General features: G+C 33.6%; 1 protein-coding gene across 4 annotated transcripts in view; it reads right to left on the bottom strand.

Moving 5' to 3' along the window:
* The window catches only part of VTI1A (vesicle transport through interaction with t-SNAREs 1A), a 424,902-nt gene that overhangs the window by 373,124 nt on the left and 27,397 nt on the right, over positions 1-24,381 (bottom strand). The window lies entirely within an intron of this gene.

The raw sequence follows: 24,381 nt of genomic DNA, 5'->3' as shown, positions 1-24,381 counted from the left end.
TTATACAAAAATTGACTGAAATTTTCCAAATTATATGGCAAGACAAAGTTATTCCCCAGGAGTTCAAGGATGCCTCCATTGTCCATTTTTATAAAAGTAAAGGGAATAGATTGTCCTGTAACAATCACAGTAAAAGTCTTTCTCTTAGTCATTACTGGCAAGATTCTTGCTAGAGTCCTCCTTTAACAGGCTGACCCTACACCTGGGAAAAAAGTCACCTACCTGAGAATCAGTCTGGCTTTAGAAGGGGCCAAGGGACAGTCGAGATGGTGTTCTCTATCTGACAATTCCAGGAAAAATGCCAGGAGCAGAAGAGAAGTCTGTATACAATATTTGTAGATCTGGCCAAGGCCTTTGAAACTATCAGTTGTGAGGCCTTTTCAAAAATCATATTAAAATTTGATTACCAGAGAAGTTCATCAGCATAGTACACCAATTTCATGATGGCATGCTTGCCCATAATGCTCTTGAGCTTTCCCAGTGACTTATGAAGTGAAACAAGGCCATGTGCTTGCTCCCATGCTTTTTAGCATGATGTTTTCAGCCATATTATCAAATGCCTTCAATGAGGACAAACATGGAATTAAAGTCGGCTGTTCACTGATAGTATATTCTTCAATTTGAAAAGATCACAAACTAAAACTAAAGTGAAGGGAATGTTATGTATGATTTTTTATTTCAGATGATTGTGCACTCAATGTAGTCTCCAAAGCTGAAATGCAATAAAGTATGGGTCAGTTTTCTGACACTTGTGCTAATTTTAGCCTAACAATTTACACCAAGAAAAAACAGGTCCTCTATCACCTACCACACTATCTATACATGAAACCATCAGTTGCAAAAAATAGTGAGGTTTTGAATGCTGTGGATAAGTTCTCTTACCTTGGCAGTATATTTTCCAAAGGTGTGCACATTGATAATGAAAGCTAGCTCAGTGATTGGATGACTCCAAAGGAAAGTGTGGGAGAGGAGAGATATTAGATTGATACTAAATTAAAGGTCTACAGAGCTTTATGCTGACCTTATTATACATCTGTGAAATCTAGATAATATATCAGCACCAGGAAATTGAATTGCTTCCATTTGAATTGTCTTAGGAAGATTCTGAAGATCACCTGTCAGTATGACATACGAGACACTGAGGTCCTTTTTTTAAACTAAATTTCTAACCATTCCAACTCTATTTATGAGAGCACAAATCCGTTGGGCTGGCCACATTGTTCGAATGCCAAAAGTACATTTGCCAAAAATATTATTTAGGAAGAACTCAAACAAGGCAAGGTCTCACAAAATGTCAAAAATCCAATAAAAGGATACCCTCAAGATCTCTCTTAAGAACTTTAAAACTGATTGTATGACATGGGAGACAGTAGCACAGGAATGCTTGTATGGCATGCCCTCTTCAGAAGGTGCTGTGCTCTATGAGCAAAACAGAATCGAATTAGCTCAGAAGAAACATGAGATATGCAATATTGGAAAATCTACCCCAAATATTCAGAGACTATTTGTGTCCAACCTGTGGCTGAGCATTCCAAGCTTGTACTGGTCTGATCAGTCACAGTCAGTCGCACTGTAACGTGATTCTACATAGTGATGTCATTTTGATCCTCTTTGAGAATGAAGAACAACCACCTTTCCTCAGTGCTTAGCACAATGCCTGGAACACAGTGAGTACTTTAAAAATGTTTATTGGCTGACTACTGGTTGATCTACATGACCATTAAGACCACTTCCAACTTCTGAACCCTGTGATTTTGTGATTCTGCCATAAAGGAGTAAGCTCTATAGAACCTACCAAGATGTCCTAGTAGGTGTTCAATGACAGATGTCATCTAAGATACAGTACAAGTTAGTTCATAGAAGTTCATAATCCCTCTAAGAAAAGCATCTATATATATGTATATATATATATATATATATATATATATATATATATATATATATATAATACACACACACACACACACACACACATTATGATCTATGTCAGGAATACAGAAGATGGAGTTCTACAAACAGTTTTTTTTTTTTTGCAGGTGTCAAAAGATTTTATTTTATTTTTAATTTAATTTTTTTAAAACACACATTGCTTTATGAATCATGTTGGGAGAGAAAAATCAGAGCAATAGGGAAAACCTATGGGAGAGATTAAAAAAAAACAAAACGAAAAAAAAAGTGAACATGGCATGATAAGGAGACAATGTGTCTCCTTAGTTCTTTTTCTATATGTAGATGGCATTTTCTGTCCAAAGTTTATTGGGATTGCTTTGGATCACTAAACTACTGAGAAGAACCCGTAGTTGATCATAGCACATTCTTGTTGTTATTGTGTACAATGTATTCCTGGTTCTGTCTGTTTCATTCAGCATCAATTCATGTAAATCTTTCATGGCCTTTCTAAAATCAGTGTGTTGTCATTTTTTAATGGTACATTAATATTCCATTACCTTCATAAACCACAACTTGTTCAGTCATTCCCCAATTTATGAGTATCTATTGATTTTCAATTCTTTACTACCACAAAAAGAGCTGCTACAAATTTTGCACATGTGGTCCTTTCTCCTCCTTTATGATTTCCTTGGGATATACACCCAGTAGTGGCACTGCTGGATCAAAGAGTATGTGCAGTTTACTAGTCTTTTGGGCATAGCTGATCTCCAGAATGGTTGGATCAGTCCACAACTCTACTAATAATGCATTAGTGTCCCAGTTTTCCCACATCTCTCCAACATTTATCATTATCTTTTCCTATTGTCTTAGCCAATCTGAAAGATATGAGGTGATGTCTCAGAGTTGTTTTAATTTTCATTTCTCTAATCAATAGTGATTTAGAGAATTTTTTCATATAAACATAGATGGCTTTAATTTCATCATTTGAAAAGTCTGTTCATATCCTTTGACCATTTATCAATAGGAGAAGCAATACAAATCTGAAAAAAATTCACTACAAAAAAGAAAAGCAGTACTAGTATCCATCAAAAAATATAGTGGTTAACTGTTAACTTGGGATAAAATATAAATTCCTTAAGCTATCAGTGAATTCCTTCACAATCTGTCTCAATCTAATTTTCTATCTTTATTTCATATTACTCCCTTTTATACATTTTTATCTTTTAATAAAATTCAATGCCTAGTTGTTCCCCAAACTCAACATAACCTCTTCCATTATTCTCATACCAGGAATGAGTCTCTTTGTCATATCCACCTGTCAAAATTACATTTTTTTTCAAAAGGTCTCTTATATTATTAAGCACTTAATTATGTGTATAGCATTGTGATTAAGGTAGCACAATCAAATACTACATTTGTCTCTTACATACAAGTATTTACCATCTAGTTTGTTTGACAAAACTTAAAATCAAAGTAGCAAATTTTAAGGTCCCATTTTGTAAGTTATTTCCCTTCTGTGGGCCTTATTTGTAAAATAAGATTGGATGGATTATCTCTAAAGTCCTTTTGGTTCTCACATTTTAAAATTCTATGTGTCAAGTGAATGATAATGATGAATACTACATGATTGTGAAGGAGGAAGAAATCATTCTGGAACAGTATGGTAAGAAAAGGCTTAATAAAGGTCCCAGAAATAGAACATCCCTTTGATAATACAGAGCCCAAAATTACCAAGGAGGAGGATAACTACTTTTTCCCTTTCCACACAGTCCATCCCATGAGCCTCAAGGCAAAAATTAAAATTGTTAGTTGCTATAGAGACTTTTACGATGAATTTGTATATGGATTTAAAATTATTTTTATAATTTTAGGGGAAAACTGTCATTTTTTTTCTTTCAAGTAAGTAACATACTAAAATAATACTAAACAGAGGAATGAATGCTTAATGTGATCAGTTCTGAAAGACTGATTTGGAAGGTTCAACTATAAGTTGAAGCCTCATAAATGGGAGAAGGAGAAAGACATGCTATATAAAAAGAACAAGAACAAAGCAAAGTTTTATGACATGGCAGAATGATTGGGTAAAGTGTCTGTGAAAGCAAATCATAAGAAATTGGGTTGTTGAGATGGTGGGAGAGAATCTAGAGAAGGAGGAAAAGGAGGAGTAGGAGGAAGCTAGCATTTATATAGCACCAAATCTATATGTTATCTCATTTGATCCTCACCCCAATCCTAGGTGGAGCTGTTATTATCCCCATTTTACAGTTATAAGAAAACTGAGGCAAACAAAAGTTAAGTGACTTGCCAGAATCACACAACTAGCAAGTATTTGAAGCTAGATCTGAATTCACTCATCTGGACTCATTAGCTAATGGGAAATCATTGCAGGTTCTTTAAGAGTCATCATGAAAATATTTGAGGAAACTTGGCTTTAGCAACTCTTAACATACTAAATCAAAGTAAGATGAGAAAGAGAGTAAGGAAAATAAGTTGTCTGTTGCTTCCAAGAGGCTAGAATGGGATATGCCTTGACTTAAAGTGGTGTTCAAGGAAACAATGCAAAGGAAGAAACTAGTCATATCTTTGGGTAAGTCCATGCACAGACATTAAAGATTTTTTGTTCTCTGATACTTTCCCCAATTCATTACTTATTTGCTTTTACCCTTTTTTTTCTTTTTAGTACTAAATTCTTTTATTAGGTAGCCTTTTTTAAACCTTAGGATCTTGGGAAATACTGGCTAGATTAGAGGTTTTTCTTGGTTTCTAAAAAGTACATAGACAAATCACAAAATTTTGGGAGAGATCTGTTTCTCCTTAAGCAAAAACAAATAGAAAAGAATACAGTGAGGGAAATGAATATAAACTACTTGCATTTTTGTTTTTCTTCCCGGGTTATTTATACCTTCTGAATCCAATTCTCCCTGTGCAACAAGAAAACTGTTCGGTTCTACACACATATATTGTATCTAGGATATACTGTAACCTATTCAACATGTAAAGGACTGCTTGCCCTCTGGGGGAGGGGGTGGAGGCAGGGAGGGGAAAAATCGGAACAGAAGTGAGTGCAAGAAATAATGCTGTAAAAAATTACCCTGGCATGAGTTCTATCAATAAAAAGTTATTAAAAATAAATAAATAAAAAGAAAAGAATACAGTGAGAAAACGTAAGATTATGGGTCATATTCAAAGAGCCATTAAATTACCTAAAAAGCAGTAGCATGGCACTTGTATAGCTCCATCCTGGCACAGATGTAACAAAAGTGCATTATTACAGCAATGACTCTGACACAAAGCATAGGGGAAATCTTGTAATTGTGCCTTTGGGCACCCTTACAAGCCCTATATATAGCTTGTATAGTTAAACCAGGAGAATGCTAAAGAATGAGTCAAGGGATACAAAAAGAAAGCGGAAATAAAAAGAATTAGTAAACAATCTACATGCAGCTATAGTCATTTAAGTCAGATCACTACAGAGAAAGGCTCTTAAGTGCAAATCTTTCTTATTGCAGCGGTTTCTTTCAGTGGCACATGAAACAGCAATGATAACAGGCTCAGAAAAAAAAAAAACAAACTTTGAAATAAAGTTAAAAGATACATGTAACTTAAAACTAACATCTTTTCCTACACAGAAAGGTTAAATTGTGGGGTTGACATTTGCATTTGTTACATTGTCAACGCTTCCTGCCTATCAGCCTACATACAAACAATATCTAAAGATGTCATCTACATATTTATACCAAAGGAGCTTATGAACAGGACCTGTCAGTATATTTTAACACCCTTCGGAAACATCAGCTTTCATCAGGTGTAAACACAACATGTTTAATTTATTAGTTTGGTTTTAATATAAAAAGTTGACAATCACATGTCACTACAACTATTGATAAGGTAAATAAGGACTACAGGAAAATGTCAAAAAGTTATTGAAATATTTGCCGGCATTCTACATCAAATTGTGTTTATCGGCTTATCCCTGCCAATGAATATGTCATGTTTCTCTTTACATGGCTATTTCTGAAAGGATGTACTCAATGGTGCATTTCAGAAATCTCATTCCTAAAGCATCTTAATTCTCGGGTCTAAGAAATGTAAAAGTAGTCAGGATAGAGTAAATGCATATTTAAATGCATGCATCATTGTTTCACTGAACTAAGTTAAACAGAAATTCATACAGTTCACAGTAGATTCAACTTAGAAAACATTTCTCACAAGCATACTGCCAATTGTTAACTATTCTTCCCATAGCAGTGTTCCCTTTAAGCAAGGCAATATATTTCAAACTTTAAACTGATGGTCTCATGATTCAAACTAATAGCAAACAAGACACTGAGCAACTGATATATTCAGAAATTATTAGCACAATGGTGAACATAAAGATTGAAGATTCAATCCCTAATCTTAAAGAGTTTATGATATAAATGTATTATCAAAACATAAATATGAGAATCAATTAAAGAATCATTCTAAACATAACATATAAACAAGAGAGAAAGTGAGAGACGCAGGCAGTATATAGGAAATTCAAAGAAGAAAATAATTATAGATTGAAGTCAGTTAGGAAAAGAAAGTGAATGTTGAGCTGTTGAAATAGGAGGACATTCATACATTGCTTTAAGTCTTACAAAGCATTTTCATCACAACCACCACCCAAGCGAGAAGGTTATTTTTGTTGTTCACTCATTTGAAGTGGGAGTTAAAGTTGATTTTACCACAATAAAAAAAATTTTCTTTCACTTAAATGCATGAGATGACTCAGTGAATGATAATTCCGTTTTTCTCTGGCTAATCTGTATGAATATCTTTTTTTAGTGGGGTACTCATTTTCATTTCAAAGAGTATCTCAAAGAATTTTCTTTTAATCATTCTCCAATATATGTTAAAACACAAATAGGTTAGAGATCTCTGTGAGTTCTCTCAGTTTAAATTTCTCAAAGCTCATATGATAAATACACACACACACACACACACACATATATACATATATATACACACACACATTGTACACACACACACACACACACACACACACATTTAAGCTATCCATCATTTTCTTTTAGGTCTTTAATTAGATTTGCCATTCATGTCCTGAAGATCAATTTTCTTCAATCTTAAGCAATAGTCATCATAGATCAAAATAAAAATGCCTTCCATCCACCATTACCTTCATCTAAATACCATAGCTCTTTAATATTCAGAATAATAGGCAATTTCTTCAACTACTTACCTATAAAGGGCAGCATATCCTGCATCCTAACAACTAATACCTGCTAAATTAGGAAAAGAAAAGATATCTAATTTGGCAGTATTTTTTGCAAAAACACAATCATATTCACAGGCTTTGTGATATCCATTGACCTATATGCATAGAAATAACAGCTCCCATTATAAGTGAATTTATTTTTATATACACAGATGTTGGTAAAAATTTCTTTTGCAAATTTAATTTTATTATCAGCATCATGCTATTTTAAAATATATTTTCTAAGTGCTAACAATACTACAAAACAATAGCAAATACCATAAAAGATAGGAAGATAATTCCTAAAAAGTACTTAGACATAATAATGGTATGTAAACATGGTTGGTATTGGGATAACCCTGCCCAATATATGCATATATCCTTTCTCTATCCTTGCCTGTCTTTTTTGGTTTCTCTCTTTTCCTTTTGCTTTATCTGCCCTTTTTTTTCTTTTTGTCTCTTCTTTGTCTGGGTTTCAGGTCCAATGGGGACCTTCATGAGATACTTAAATAGTAGCAAAATCAGAAAGGTTGGTGGTTCATGATTTAGAAGCCAGTTTTCAAAATGGTGGATTCTAGGAGACAAAGCATTTCAAAACAAGTATTACAAAAGTGTTATTAGTGCTTTCCATACTTTGAAAACAGTGACTTCTTTTTTAAAATTTAATTTTTAGAATAAAACAAGCATTTCCATGACAAAGCACAATAAAATAAGATTGTATATGAAATTGAAAGTCTATTTCTTCCAAATATACAGAATTCTCCTCTTCACCCCTAAAGAGATGCTACATTATACATATGTTTATATATATGTGTATATTAAAATTATTCTATACATTCTTCTACTTATCACTTCTTTCTCTATACATCTTCTTCACATGTATTTTATAGTTAATTTGGTATTTATAATACACAAAATAATTTATTCGCTCAGTCATTCTTAAAGCAATACTCTTGTTACTATATACGGTATTTTCTTGGTTCTGCTTATTTCACTCTTCATTGTTTCATGTAATTATTTCCATGTTTTTCTAAGATCACTGAGCTCATCATTTCTTATATCACAGTAACATTCCATCCCAATCATATACCACAACTTGTTCAATCATTCCCCACCTCTTAGGCAGCCCTGAAATTTCCATTTCTTTGCCAAAACAAAAAGAACTGCTATGAATATTTTAAAACATATAGGTTCTTCTCCTTTTCCCCTAATTATCTTTGGAAATAGGCCAAATAGTGATATAACTGGGTCAAAAGACATAGGCAACTTAATAACTCTTTAGGCATTACTTCCACAATGATCTCCAGAATGAAGGGATCAGTATACAATTCCATCACCACACTGTCCCAATTCTTCAACACTCTTTCCAACATTTGTCACTTTCCCCTTCTATCATTTTAGCCAATCTGGTAAATGTAAAATGATTATCTCAAAGTTGCTTAAATTTCATTTCTCTAACCAATAATGATCTAGAACATTTTTACATGACTAAATATTGGAAAATAATGATTTCTAAGGGGCATCTTAAAATTGACTCGTGAAAAACATCGATCTATATTATAGTTGTAGGAAAATATAGCTATTTATCAATATTCACATCATTAATTATAGCAGCACAAAAATTAATCTTCAGGAAAAAACCTCTGATATAAAATAGTTAAAATGTTTTTGTTCTTAGAATTTTTTCCCATGCATCTATGATCTATAGAATTCATAACCTACTTGAGGCCTTTCTAGCATTCCAGTTGCCCCTCAAAAGCCCAATGTTACCTCTATTGCATGACGAAACCATAAGAGGATTATTTGAAGGAAACTCCAAAATAAGGCACATTTTCAATAACTATTTGAACTACTTTGGCATCTGTGATATAGCTAAGTGGCACAGTGGAAAGAGCATTGGGCTTTAAGTCAAAAACAGGTAGGTTAAAATTCAATCTTAGACATATATTACCTGTAACCTCTATCTGTCTCAATTTCTCCAACCAGGTTGTTACGAGGATCAAATGAGACAATATTTATAAATTTCATTCACAGTACCTGGCATATAGTATGTGCTAAATAAATTCTTATTTATTTAAGGGCAGCTAGTTAGTGTAATGGACAGAGCACCAGTCCTTAAGTCAGGAGGACCTGAGTTCAAATTTGTTCTCAGACACTTAACACTTCCTGGCTGTGTGACCCTGGGCAAGTCACTTAACCCTAATTGCTGCCTCAGAAAAAGAAAATAATAAAAATAAATGTTCATTCCATCCATCCATCTGTGGGGCCTTCTCTATCATAACAATCATAGAGTACCATTTGTCAAAAGCAGTCTCTGATTAAAAGTAGGATGATAGAATACCTTCTCAGTTAGTCACCAATAAATAATTATTGGCACAATAAATAGTGCCAACTATGTGCCAGGAACTGTGCTAAATACTAAAAATGCAAAGAAAGGTAAAATGACAGTCCATTTTCAAGGTGTTCACAATCTAAAGGGGAAGAAAACATGCAAACAATTATGTACAAACATGCTATAAAACAAGATAAATTGGAAATAATATATAGAAGGAAGGTTTTAGAATTAAGGAAACTTGGGAAAGCATTCTTGTAAAAGGTTGCATTTTAGCTAGAATTTGGGAGAAGCCAAGAAGTAGAGATGAGGGTTGGGAAACATTCTAAACATGAGGGAGACAGAGAAAATCAGAATTGGGAAATAGAGTTGAAGAAATGGAGTGTTTTATTTTGGGAACAATCAAGAAGGTCAATGTCACTCACATATGTGAGTACTAGGATTCTGAGGTAGTGAAAGGGAAGTGAAGTGCAAGATGTAAAAAGACTAGAAAGGTAAATACAATATCCTTGTCCCTGATCAAATGAGATACTATTTGAGCTTAGTACAATGTGAAGTGCTTAGTACAATCCTGGCACATAGCAAGCCTTGATTAATATCTGTTCCCTTTCCACCCTCACTGTCCCCTCATTGGCAAAAACTTGTTTAAGTTTATATGCACAGATAATTCTATTTTCTTGGGTTCTATTTTTTCAGGATTTAGAGAATTTTAATGAAAATTTTTGAAATGTACAAAAATGTCTAATTTAGGAAGAAATTGGACAAAATATTGATCAATCAAAAAATTTCAGTGAAGTACATAAAGAAATTTTAGAAAAAAAGACTCAATTATCTTACTTTGAATGACACAGTTTTAAAATAGTAGTGTTTGGCACATACCACAAATCAGTGTCTTTTTAAAATTTCTGTAGACTAACAATTTAAAAAATGACTTTATGATTTCATATATATCACTAGCAAATTGACATAAACTTTAAGTTATAATAAGTTAGAAAATGTCCAATTTTACCACAAAAGAAACTTCCAATTCTCTACCTCTATAATCCTATCCTACTTCTTTAAAAAAAAAGAAAAGAAAAGAAAAAGAAATCCTCTAGTAATTCTACTATCAAGTTGTAAGATTTCTTCCTTCACCCCCTGCACAAATGCACAGCTATCATCATTTGGAACCAAGTGGATTTTCTCTCTTTCTCTCTGCTCCAAATTCACTAGGCTTACTGCCAAGAGAAAGTACTGACACAAGGGAGGCAAAGAGCAATTTCTGTAGAGATCAATGAAGATGTTGACCATAACAGAATTCTATTTATCTATCACATCTAGTGCTTTTTCCTTTCTGTTTAGAGATTACTGGAGATTTCTGGACATTCTATGTGCAAGAAAAAGCAAGAAGTTACTAACAGCTTTGTCATAGTAGTGAGAGGGGAAAAAACACACACACACACACACACACACACCAAAAAAAAACATCTTCCCAATTGAACACACAAACAACTTTTGTTAACTTTCATTAAGGGAAATGGAGTGTCTGCTTTTAAGGCAGCCAAAAACTGCATATCAAGAAATGGAAAATTCACATGAAGAAGGTCCATTGGCACTGGTTTAAGGTAAGAGACCAAAAGCATAATGTAGTTAATTTTTGGCTAACAATAAGAAGTCTAGACTTTGTTTTTTTGTTTTTAAATTTCTGGTTCTGATTCTCAAACAACAAGCAAACTAAAAGGATGTAGCTCTATTTTTAAAAAACCATCAAAGGGTATTTATCAGCAAATTAATTTCAGATTATCAGCAAATTTATATTTAAAATATTTTAATATGTAATAAGCAAAAAGATAAATATCATATAATATACTGGATTTTGCCAGCATTTCTCACATGTTGACTTTCTTTTTTTTTTTTTATGGGCACAATGATTTGAAGGGAAAAATATTATTCCAAACCATATGGAAGTCAATACTTCCGCTGATTAAAAAATGTCAATTTCCAGTATCTAAACAGCACCAAGCCTCCCAAAGTAATGATCGTTTCATTGAAGGAAAAAGACTCTCACCACCTGTTTCATTCTTTTCTTCCAAATGTTATTCCACATCAACAGTCAAACACCCTCTTTATTTGTTTTTGAAGTAGAAATTCATTTGAAGTAGAAGGGTATTTATTTTATCAGTAATGGTTTGACTGAAATTGTTTTAACTTTAGCCATATTAATTCCAGTTCTTTAGTATATCCTTATGTCCAGAGTAGATGTATGCTTTTGTTTATCAGAAATAACATTTTCAGGCTAAGACAGTGTAATAAAAAATTTTAATTACATATTTGAAAAAAGTAACATAACCAATTCCTTGAGGACATTAATCATAACTTTTAGGTATTGTAGTATAAACTAACCTTTCCCAACTTTTGTAAATGAATACTCTTTTACTAACCCAGGAGATCAACTGATTTATTAATTTATTTAGAGAATTTTAATTTCCTTCATTTTGCTTCTAGTATCACTTGCGAGGAGTTGATTAATGTAATAGATAAGCATAAAAATATATGTACGATTAAGACTATATCAAAGATTTATGATTACATTTCACTTATGATATGATCTCAGATTTAGGCACCACATCTTCTATTTACTTATTTAATATTGGGGAATGAAAACCAATTATAATGGGCAAGCTTTAAGTTATCTTTCTAAAGTGATCAATTAATCTACTACATCATATACTAACTTTAGGAAATGATTCTATTTTCTTGAGAAACACTTGGCTGTGTTAAACAGAATGGCTTTTAATAGGAATGTGAGTAAAATAGTAAGACTAAAAGGGTAGAAAAAAGGAAATAAGCCAGTTAATCTCTTAACTACTCAACAATTCCAACTACTAATTCCCAAAGTATCCTGCTTTTTAGGATGAGGGAAACTGAGGGGTGGAGAAGGAAGAGTCAGAAGAAAGATTACAAACCAGAACAGTATCATGTATATTAGCAGATCTAGAGAAAAGAGGTTTTCATTTCATTCCTCCAAATCTCAGGCTAAGAAGAAAATCCCCAAAGATGGGCATTTGATAGATTTATTTAAAGTTCTAAATGACTTGGATTATTTAAAAACTATTAAATCATTATAAATATGTTACATCTCTCCAAAAATATTGTCTTTCTCTACTAGCACATCTTAATCATTGCATACCTCATTTGTAGTACATTTAAACACTAAGAAATACAACACCCTCAAAAAACCTAGGAAAATATATTTCTAGCTAATTTTAACGACTGTGAAGGAGTAAAACATCTTGTAACCAAGATAAAGATTAAGAAAAACTAGTCTGTTGTCAACTTGAAAATGACTTAAGAAGAGTTCTCTCACAAAATAGAACAGTCAATATTTCCTGGGTGTGTAGATCACAATCAATCAATAAATGCTTTCTCACTCTAGGCAAATTCTCCTTGTTCTCCCACAGATTTTCCACAGAGAATACATCTAAAATCCCAAAGATCTTTTTCTAGGTGTTTTTACATTTTATGAAAATCAACACAACACTTAGATTGTCCATCTCAGATTGGAAAGAAGGTAGAACCACTATGTGTAGAGGGCAAAGGAACCACAAATGAAAAAATAAATAAATAAACAAATAGTAGATTCAAACTGAGAAGGGGATTTGAGGTTTCATGTTCTAGTCCCTGAATGCATTGCTAGGCATTTCAATCACAAGATCCTACCCCCATCTTCTATCATGTGTACCTCTTAACATTTCTCAAAGCATTTGTATATTTATCGTATTTAGGTAATGTCTTGTTACCAGTATCAAAATACAGATAGTTTAAGACATTTAGATGATATATCAACAATGAAAATTATCATTTTAAACATTAGAAAAGTTTTAAAGAAAAATCACTGCAGTACCATAGTTAGTCATTTCAAGACAATGACAATGTCACGAAATAAAAGTTTTTAAAAAATTAAATATGAATTCCTTCTTTCAGAGCCCTAATTCAGTTCCAGGTCAAAAAGTAAGAAAATATTTTTAAATCTCTTCTGATGGACTACTTAACTTCAAAAAATATTTGGTGTACAAGAAGATTATGAGATGATCAACTCCAATGGTCATGGCTCTTTTCAACAATGAGGTGATTCAGGCCAATTCCAAAAGACTTATGATAGAGAGAACCATCTGCACTCAGAGAAAGAAGGACTGTAGGGACTGAATGTGGATCATAACAGTATTTTCATCAAATTTTTTGTTGCTGTTTGCTTAATTTTTTTTTCTTTCTCAATTTTTCCCTTTTTGATCTGATTTTTCTTGTGCAGCATATTTGTGGAAATATGTAGAGAAGAATTGCACATGTTTAACCTATACTGAATTACTTGCTGTCTAGAGGAAGTGGGGAGGAATGAAGGGAGAAAAATTTGGAATATAAAGTTTTGCAACGGTGAATGTTGAAAACTATGCATATATTTGGAAAATAAAAAGCTAAAAATAAATAAATATTTGCTACAAGAAAATTTCAGTATAATAAAATTCGTATGCCCTCTAAAAATTTATCCTAATAGGATATAACCCATAAAGGCTTCTGCCACATTGTAGAGGGTTAGGGCCATAAGAATTTATAAAATTAATTGTTTTCATAGTCACTTGCTTCCTGACAACCTACATCAAAACACTTATGCATTACAGGATCATACTAAGCAAAGGCTTTTAAACTATGACCTGATGGACTTTTGAAAAGAAAGCCAAAAAAGCAATTTGAGCAAAATGTTTGTTACTGTGTGTTTTTTTTTTTAAGAACTGCTTTTTTTTTTCCATCTATGGTAGCAAAAGAATAAAAAGTCAAACTGTATAATTCTAAGGAATAAATGAGATTGTACATATTTAATTTCCTAACAGGCCTACAAAAACTTGGGTCCTAAAAATCATCAGAAAAGTCCTTCTCACTAAACCTTTCCCTCCCCAATCTGACTTACCATATATGAAGGAAACAAATGGTGATGCAAAAATCTTCAACTACAATGACACAAGTCTAAAAAAACTCTTTACCTTCTATATGGATAATTCACAGTCATCTGAACCTGTTGAATCCTCCTTAAAGGAAGCCATATTAAATAAATCCTTGATTTGTTTTGTTTTGTTTTATGTGGTTACTGATCAGTACACAGTAAAAAGTGCATTGAAAAAACTCACTAAAAAGAAAGGGGAACAAAAACTCCAAGCCATTAATGTTTCCATTTCTAATCACACTACTAATCATGGTTTCCCACAAGAAGTATGCCAGTCACAAAAATGAAACCAATAGGATTTCAAAGAAAAGAGCTTAAAAAAATATATTATTTTGTTCTACATGATTCTTGATAGAAATACAGAATTTAGAACTAGAAAGACCTTACTTTATCATCTGCTCTACCTCTCTTATCATTAATAGAGAACTGAGGTCTAGAGAGGAAAAGGGACTTACCTACAATGATACAAATAGTAGCAGAGCCAGGATTCAAACACAGACCCTCTGGGGCCAAATCCACTACTCAACCCCACTATGGCAACATGATCGCTAGAAGGTAGGAAGCACAGAGTGCATTATTTTTTATAGAACCAAGCAGCCTCTAAGCAGTCCAAAAATGTCATATAATGTCATCATAAAAGTCCTATTCTGAGTCCTCTTGACGGGGTGCTGAAATTATGCTAGGACAGTATAGGGTCTGGATAATTCTACTCAGTGAAAAAGCAGTGAGTTGTGTGTCTGTTGTCGAAAGTCTGGAGATATATGACATTAGAAATCTGGCTAACAGAAGATGAAACTTTTCAATCTCAGAAACTTGAGCAATCTTGTCAGTTAGAGAGCATAGGGATTTCAATTTGCATCAGAAGAAGAAACAACCCATGTGTGATAAAATCACAGGTTAAATCATAGCTCTAGGAAGTATAAGACTTAGCAATGACATGTTAGCTTTATATTTCAATATTATATGAATAAATCATTACTCAAAATAAAGAAGATGTCATTTTTCAATCAATTAAATGATTTCATTCCCAGTAAATATAATTTCACACATAGGAAACAAGCAGGACTCAAATGCATAAATTACTTTTCTTATAAATTAGCTCTTTACTCAATATGGCATGAAGTTGACCTTGGGTTCTTGAAGGATGTCAAAGATCACAAGCTCTGACAGATCCTATAGCAAGCAAGCAAAGTTTCTAGAATCAACCAGGCCATAAACATTATCCTGTGAGGTTTGGCCTAGCTAAATCCAGGGTCATTCATCATCATCACAAAGTTGGTCACTAAGCAAAAGAATTTTTTGGAAATAAAAAATGAATAGAACCGCCTATTAAAGCATCAGAACCAAAGTTGAGAATTGGCAATCTGCATTGTAAAAGAAATATCCACACTGCTAAAACCATGGATCTTTTGAACTGTTCAAGTACAGAAGCAAGATAGATGGAGTAGCATGGAATACTAGATAATGTATTACTCTTGGGTTAAGTCAAGCCAATTCAACAAGCATTCCCTAAGGGCTTGCTATGTGCCAGGCATTGTGCTAAATTCTGAGGATACCAAGGAAGGCAAAAACAGTCTCTTTCTTCAAGGAGATAAATGTTTGTTGGTGGGTAGGCAAATGACTATGTACATGCAAGATATGTACAGTTTAAATAGGAGGAAATCTCAAAGGAAAATCATTAGCAAAAAAAGGGGCCCAAGAAAGTCTTCTTGTAAATGGTGTGACTTTGGGTGAAATTTTAAAAAGCCAGAGAAAGGAGTAGGCCAAGAGGAAGGGGAACATTGTTGGCATAGAAGATAGTCAGTGAAAATACAGTCAGGCGATATCTTGTATGAGGAACAATTAGAAAGCCAGTATTAGGAACACCTAAGTTCAAACTCAATCTCTGACACTCGCTATCTGACCACATGAAAGGCACTTAGTCCAAGGCTCTAAATGGGAATAACAAGAGCCTTACCTCAATCCGGTTATAAGAGTGAAATGAGATAATGTATGTCAACCACTTCATGAATTTAAATATTATTTGTTACATATGGATACATACCTCCTATACACACACTTATTAAACACTACCACCATCACTCTTCACTATTATTGTTAGCAAAATTAAATAGAAGTCTGATCAATCCAATGAAAGAATTCGTTTTTCCAGAATATCACACTCTATTTTCAACTAACGGGGAGTTTATAAATAACCAGCAAAAAGTTCACCATTTGTGAGCAAACAACTTAACCTTAAAAACAAGGCTATTTTTGACTATGGCAATTAGTCTCTTCATGTTCCAAACACCAAATAACATTTTCCCATTAATTTTTAAACCAATGTGGCTTTAACTTAAAATAAACTGTACATCAAAAGAATGGAAAATAAACAGCCAAGGAACACAATTTGACGAATTGGATTTATTTAGTTTATTTATCTAAACAGGGTCCATTGGATCTCTTTAATAGGCTGACAGTTGCACTGGGCTGGTTAATAAAACATTCAACACAGTATCTTCAGCCAATATAGAAATGCAAATCCCACTAGAAATATTTTATTCATGAGGCAGTAATTTCAGTTACTACCAAAGTTAAAAAAAGAGAAAGAGAAAAGAAAAAGAAAAAAGGGGGCTGTGCAAACAAACACTGCCATCTAGTGATGAACACTTGACTCACATCTGTACCTGACACGTTATAATAGGCTCGCAAAACCTCTAACTGCCTTTCTGCTTTCATTTTCTTCCTAGGTATGGCTAGGGGAAAAAGGGAGAGAAAAAAGCCCATCAAATTACTAAGTAATTTTTGAGAAGCTTGAGAATCAAGGTGGATCATCTTCAAGACCACAGGGCACATTGATAATCTCAGTATCATCCCTAATTCCTCTCCTACTACTAAGAGAGTAATGCCCCCCCCAAATTAATTTATTAAAAAAAAAAATTAACCCAGCTACTAACTTCTGCTGTCTGGAAAATATTTCCTAATTTCTATTTGATAAGACAAATTCTTGTGAGGACAGAAGAGGGGATCTCCCTCCCATCCCCCCAAATAAGCCAAGTGACACTGTCAGGTCTTATCTGATTTTAACTGTATCTACAACTAGATACATAGTTTCTTATGGTTAGTGTAGTTTTAAGAAACACTAAGTAAAGGCTTAATAAATGTTTGTTGATTGTCTGACTAAATATACATTTACCATTATACATTATTATACATACAATACAATATACATTAAATATACATTAATGTCCAACATTATATACATTTACCAATCAGAGTGTCCCAAAATACTTGGTTCAGTTTTAAGTTTTAGTAGATTTAGTAGCATAAGGAAGTACTAAGACTTCTGGAATACCCAGTATGGCAAATAAATATAACAACAGCATATATTTGGATAGCCCATCAACAAACATTTATTAAGCCCTTGCTATATTGCTGTTCTGTTATCTCACTGCATTTTCATAATAACCCATGAGGCAGATAGTGCAAGTAGTGTTATGACCCTTTTACAAATGAAAAAACTGAGGCTAGAATGAGGATTTTGCCTGAGATCAAAGTGTTAGTAAAATGAAACTTAAAAATCTAGGTCTTCAGTCTCCCAATTATGGGTTCTTTCAACTATACCCTTGCTGCCTCTGATGAAAATTCAGATGCACACATTTTTCATTGATGTTAGCATACTCATATGTAGTCATTTGTATATTCATATGAATATACATATCTACATTTATTTTTACTTGTGCATACACGTATGTGTAGTATCTAGAGCAATATCTATAAAACAACCTGTACTGCTTCAATTCCATCAACTGAATCCAGATGACATGAAACTTATATTAGTAGACCCCACAATTGTGCAAAAGCTAATGATTAGAACCCATTAACATCCATTATAAAAATAGTTGGCTGGAAAAAAAAAAAGTCAGCTTCCAAAGTGAAGAAAATCTATTAGGGTCAAGCTCAAGCACGGCATATATGGCCAACAATAAAATATTTAACACAACTTCCTGTTATGTTCACATAAACGTGAGAGGGAAATGGGTCAGGAGCACAGCCCCTTTATGGAATCCTGGATCAAGAGACCAGAATGACAGAAATAAAGAAATAAACACAGATCAGCACCCTGAAGTCATTTACTACAGCTTGATGGATAGATTTTCGGCTTCTTCACCACCCAAAAATTCCTTTTGTTTGTTAGCCTTTGAAGTTAATGGGGGCTCTGTGAGCAGACCTCGTACCTGAGGTGAAGCCTGGAATGAGAATCTAGCCAAAGAATACCAAATGCACACTGATTTCCTAATAACTTTAACCAGATAAAACTTCCTCTTAAATGAAAGGCTTCAGTTCAGTCTGGGAAACTAGAGGCAAATGTCAAAGACTAGTCCACCCAAGCAAGTAAAGACGATGACTTTCATCTGCCAATTGAGAAATGCTTATCAAGAATTTATGTGAAAAATGTTCCTAGTCTTAGACCAGTTATTAAGAGATGAGCATCAAACATATTCTAGCATCCTTAAGGTTTTCCAAAGGAAACATTACAGGAAATGTTTCAAATAAGAAGTTTAAATGGTAATTATCATGGGAGTCTCTTACTCCTGAAAATATGCTTTTCAGGCTCAGATAATGGATGGGAATAAACTGGATGAGTAAGATATACATTACAAATGAAATACTATAAAAGACTAAGAAGAATAAAGTATTGAACAAACTGAGGAATAGATCTCAGGGAAAGACTTCATCTAGTTTGACTTCAAATTTCATTTCTAGAATGGCTGTTGGGGTGAAAAGCAAAGGTAGAGCACTATATTGGTAATAAAGAGAACTTGTGGTGACTGTCTTGGGATGATTACATCCCAAGAAAGATTCGCTCTCTGCCAAGAGATCCAAATCATACTCAAATATAAGAAAAATATTAGATGAGAAAGCAAACAAATGCACCAATTCTTGTCCTTTCAACTTAAGCTAAAAATCAGAGGACTCAGCTTTCATATTTGTACTTCTTTATACTCCCTCAGGATTGTGAAAGGTACCAGAATGTCAGGTCTCACTCTCCTGAAGTCTGATACTTAAGTTGTCTATTCACCTACCTAAAAAGAGAGCACAGGCAGTGTCAGTGAAAACTTCAAGCTGTTCCCCAACATCCCCTGAACCCTGACCTAAGGGACCAACTCTAATAGTCTGAAAAGAGTTGGGTTTCCAGGACTACTCAGCCTCACTGCTGAGACTGTCAATAGAAGTGCCATTCTCTGATGTAGACAGCTATCCACTAGGAGCTGGCCTAACAATCAGATCACATAGACTGCTTGCTAAACAGGAAAATGATAGCATTTAGTCACCACTGACCTGGGATAGAAGTGAAATATAAACTCTAGGTTAAAAAAAAAAAAACATCTATTTCTAACATCCTGAATGAGCTAATAATCTGCTATCTGAAACCACTGCTTCAAAAAAAAATTTTTTTTCTACTTTTAGCTGTTAGGGAAGAAAAAAGAAATTATGCAGTTACATCATCAACCACAAGATGGTGCCATGGCCACAGTACTGAAGACATTTCAACACAAAACTACATTCCTTTCACTTTTAACCAAGGGAAGACAGTGCCTAGTAAGGATACTTTTTCCATTTTCCTTTTACATACTGGGACCTGAAATGGTCAGAAGGGCCTGTAGAATCTTTGGTTGTTTTTTAGGAATATTTCTCTTTTTCTGTTTCTCTTTTGAAAAAAAGTTGAATGGCGACAATGGAGATTTAGATTGCTTACTTGATTTATAAGAGCTTCCTATTTCTTGGCTACATTTTAGCTCACCAGGAGCAAACAACCAGGAGGTCTAAGGGTCACCTAAAGTGCCAAATTCAACACAAGCCCTATACTAATTCCCCTCAGCCCTATTTCTAGTACCCAATCCTGGGATATAACATAGGTTTTATTTTATAGTTGCTTATTTGTATATATGCCCTACCTCATAAGCCCCCAAGAATGCAAATTATCCAGGGCATAGATTGTTTCATTTTTGTTTTAGCACTAGAAAAGTGTCTAAAAAAGATTACATGTGTAAGTATCTACTGAATTAACTAATTACAGCAACTTTAAAAATTATTTTGCCAATCATACTGTTCATTCCAAGGTAAGGCAAGTAAAATCTTCTATGCCCTATTTATAAATGTTAGCTGGCACAATTTTCTCTGTAAGACAACATTCTCAGATGAGAGAATGAAAAGCAGTAACTAAAGAAACCAACTGAAAACAAATATACCATTTCCGAAATCAGTCAATAGTAATACAATAGCTAAATAATTCTACAATCCTACTTCTCTTTAAATCACAAAAACCTTTAATTCTGTTTGTTTAAAGAAGCACTAGCCAATGGCTGAAATCTTACATACAGAAAGCTACTTCTACTATTCCTATTCCCACTACTTGACTTATTCCACTACTTCTAATTATAATACTATCTACAGTCATCATAGGACTTAAAAACTCAGAAGTTCAGCAAGTCCAATGACTAAGACCAAGTGACCTGTGTCTCTATTTGGTATAAACATTAAGAATTACTATAAGGCTGGAAATTTTCTGATTCTGCATTTAACAGTGCATTAGTAGGAAGAGGGATACTTTCTGATATTTTGTTTGGTACTCAATTTCTAGCAAAATTATAGCATTCCAATATAGGTCAACAAGAATTTAATACAAACCAGTGTTTGTGCTAGAGGCTGGGGATATAAAGACAAAAGCAAACAGTCTCTGCCCTCTAAGGACAAGGGGAAAATAACATACAAATAAGCAAACACTAAATACATAGGAAGTAAATATAAAATTACATGGAAGAGCATTGAAGTGGTGGAGGAGTGGGAATTAGGAAAGACTTTGTATAAAAAGTGGCACTTAAACTGAGGCTGGAAGGGAGAAAGAAATTCCAAAAGACAGAGGTAAGGAAAGAAGACAGCTCATATAAAGGCAAAGTGGTGGAAGGTATTCTTTACCAAAAACAGAAAATCCTAAAACCTATTATAGACTCAACAAATACTTTGTTAGTTGGCTAACTGCTTTATTGGCTGGAACATAGAGTATATGGGAGTATGGGTTGGGAGAATATGGAATCAATCTATGAAAATTAATTGAAAATAGATTATGAGGGCTTTAACTGCCCCCTAGAGGAGTTTGTATCTCATACAAGAGGCACTAGGATATGAGCCAGGGATCATAACTATGATTTAGAAATATTAGTTGTAGCTGTATAGAAGCTGGTCTGGAAAAGGAGAGATAAGAAGTAGGGATCCCAATTATGAATCTATTATATTAGTGCAGGTGAGGAGTGCTGAAGGTTTGAATTAACATGGAGGTCATGGGAGTGGAAAAAAGGGGAGAAATGTGAGAGATTAAAAAGAGAGACAATCAAATCTATTACCCTTGGCAAATAACTAAATGCGGTGGGGGACAGAGGGTGAAGAAGAGACAAGAATGGAAGATAACTGCTAGGTTTCAAACTTCAGTGGCTTCTTATTACCTCCAAGATCAAATATAAAATTTGTTTGTCTTTTAAAGCCCCATAGAATCTAATCATTTCCTACCTTTCCATTTTTCCTTCACTTTATTCTCTTTCACATGGTCCATGATTTAGCAACAGTGATCTCCTTGATATTCTTCATCCACTACAACTCACTGCCTGGCTCCACACCTTATCACTAACAACAGTGACAGAACTCTCTCACTCCTCACTTCTGCCTCCTAATTTTCCTGGAATCCTCCAAGACTCAAATCAAATTTCACCTTCTTCAAGAAGTCTTTCCAACCTCCTTCTATCTTCGAAATCTTACCTGTGCCTTCTTTTTGAGATTACATTCCATTTATTCTACATAAACCTTATATGCACATAGTTAACTGCATACTGTCTTCTCCACTAGAATATGAGATCATTGAAGAAATTATATTTTGCCTTTGAAAAAAATTTCCTAGTACTTAGTACAAAGTCTGGAACATAATAAGTACTTAATAAATGCATGATGACTAATCTGATGAATGAGTTGCCTGTGGGTCATCTAAGAGAAAGTATCCATTATTCAGCTGGTCATGTGGGCTCAGAAGAGCGATACTGTTATTATGAGCTCAAGCTGGGACAAGAAATCTGTGCTTTAGGATGGGAAAGAAGAGCTAGCCAGTATTGTGTAATCCCTGGAATGTCTCTGCTTTATAACTAAAGCATTTATCTGACCTTCTAGTAGGTGTCAATCCTTATTATGATTGTTTGCATTTTAAACTATTCCGTAGTCATAACATTATTCTAAGGTGTTTTGGTGGGCTTTTTTTTTTTTCCCAATGTATTTACAACAGGCCATCCTCAAAATAGTAACCCTTCAACAAATTTAGCAAGTGTCTAAAATGGTGTGAAGCATTAGGAGTAAATGGGTTTCAGACCTATACCAACAGCTGTAATACAAAATAATAGACAACAACCGTATTAGAAAGGTGCAAAACAAAATTATCTGTGAGGTTTTGAGGGGAAACAAAAATTTCAGGCTGAAGAAGACTTCTTGGAGAAGCTATTGAGTTGGGCTTTAAAGAATAACCTAGAATTTAATAGGCCAAGGGTAGAGAAGAAAGGAGAGAGGTATGTTGTAAGCATAAAGGAAATAGCAAATAAGACACACCATCAGAAAATAAGGGAGAATATACAGAGGACAATAATCCAATATTATCACTACATTAGTTTCTTTTTATTTTACCCCATTTCTTTTATTGTTATTCAATGTTAATAAATTCCAATTCTAGACTTCTGAGCTAGAAGCTGGGAGACTATAACTAAAACTTTCTTTTCTAGCACTGAATAGCTAAAGAAATTTTAAAATAGTCTAATTCTTCTCCTCCTCCCACCCAAAAAAATTAGAAGTCTCTAAACTCATAAGTCAGTTCCTCCATTTGTACAATGTGAATAATTTGGATGGTGATTTTACATCTTAAATGTGTTACCTAATTAAGCAATTAATTAAGCAGAAATTTTGTCCAAAGAAAGAAGTAAATACATAAATACCCACATTCTACTTTTCACATCCTACATCCACCTGATAGATTAGGTCAATTCTAATTATTTGTGATCCTTTTAAATGGCAGAGGGCAGCTGCCATCTGAAAAAATAATTCTAAGCTATACTGCATTGGACAATATCATAATGTCCTTGATTGTATGATCATATTCATCTAAAGAACACAACAATTAAGGAATATTTTGAGATATTCAAAATGAAAAATAATTTCATCTTATCCCCAAATCACTAAGAAATAAATATTCATGTGATCTTCAAAAAAAACTTTGTGAGGAAAGAAAAGCTATTATCTTTATTTTTGCTGAAGAAATTGTTGAGATTACATAAGAGAGACAACTGAGATCAAATGATTTTCCTAAAGATAAATGGCTGATATGTGGCAGAGCCTTAACTGGTGCCCAGGGTTTGTTTTGGTATTGTTTTAACACCTAAACTAAGATATTGTTTTCCATTATGCTGTGTTGTCTCCAAGAGAATGGATAATACTCTGTTTTCCAAAGTTAGTTTCAATAATACCTCCTGACAGTTATCACCTTCCTTTCCCTTCTCTAAAGTGAAAGGGAAGCAGGCTGAGAAAAGCAAAGAATTTTGTAGTATCATAGCTATATCATAACATTAAGGCTGGGGATTCTTGTTTCCCAGTTATAGAGAATCTATGTGTTTTCTGAAAACTAAGTATTCAATTTCTTTCATGAAATTTGTGCCTAATATAAAGGATTATCTTCCATTTAAAATTAATAAGATAGTACTGGTTTTATTCTTTGAATACCTAAAAAATAAAATATCTGCATATTAGCATTTATGTTTAAATTTAAAGAATTTAAATAAAAATCATAGAGAGAGGAAGTTCAATGTTGTTATTCAACAATTAAGTATAAAAAGACATTTTAAAAATATATAATTAGTGAAGAAAATATCCATTTTAATC

The sequence above is a fragment of the Antechinus flavipes genome, chromosome 2 (assembly GCF_016432865.1).
Source record: "Antechinus flavipes isolate AdamAnt ecotype Samford, QLD, Australia chromosome 2, AdamAnt_v2, whole genome shotgun sequence".
NCBI lineage: Eukaryota > Metazoa > Chordata > Mammalia > Dasyuromorphia > Dasyuridae > Antechinus > Antechinus flavipes.
This window is presented reverse-complemented; position numbering and strand designations above follow the sequence as displayed.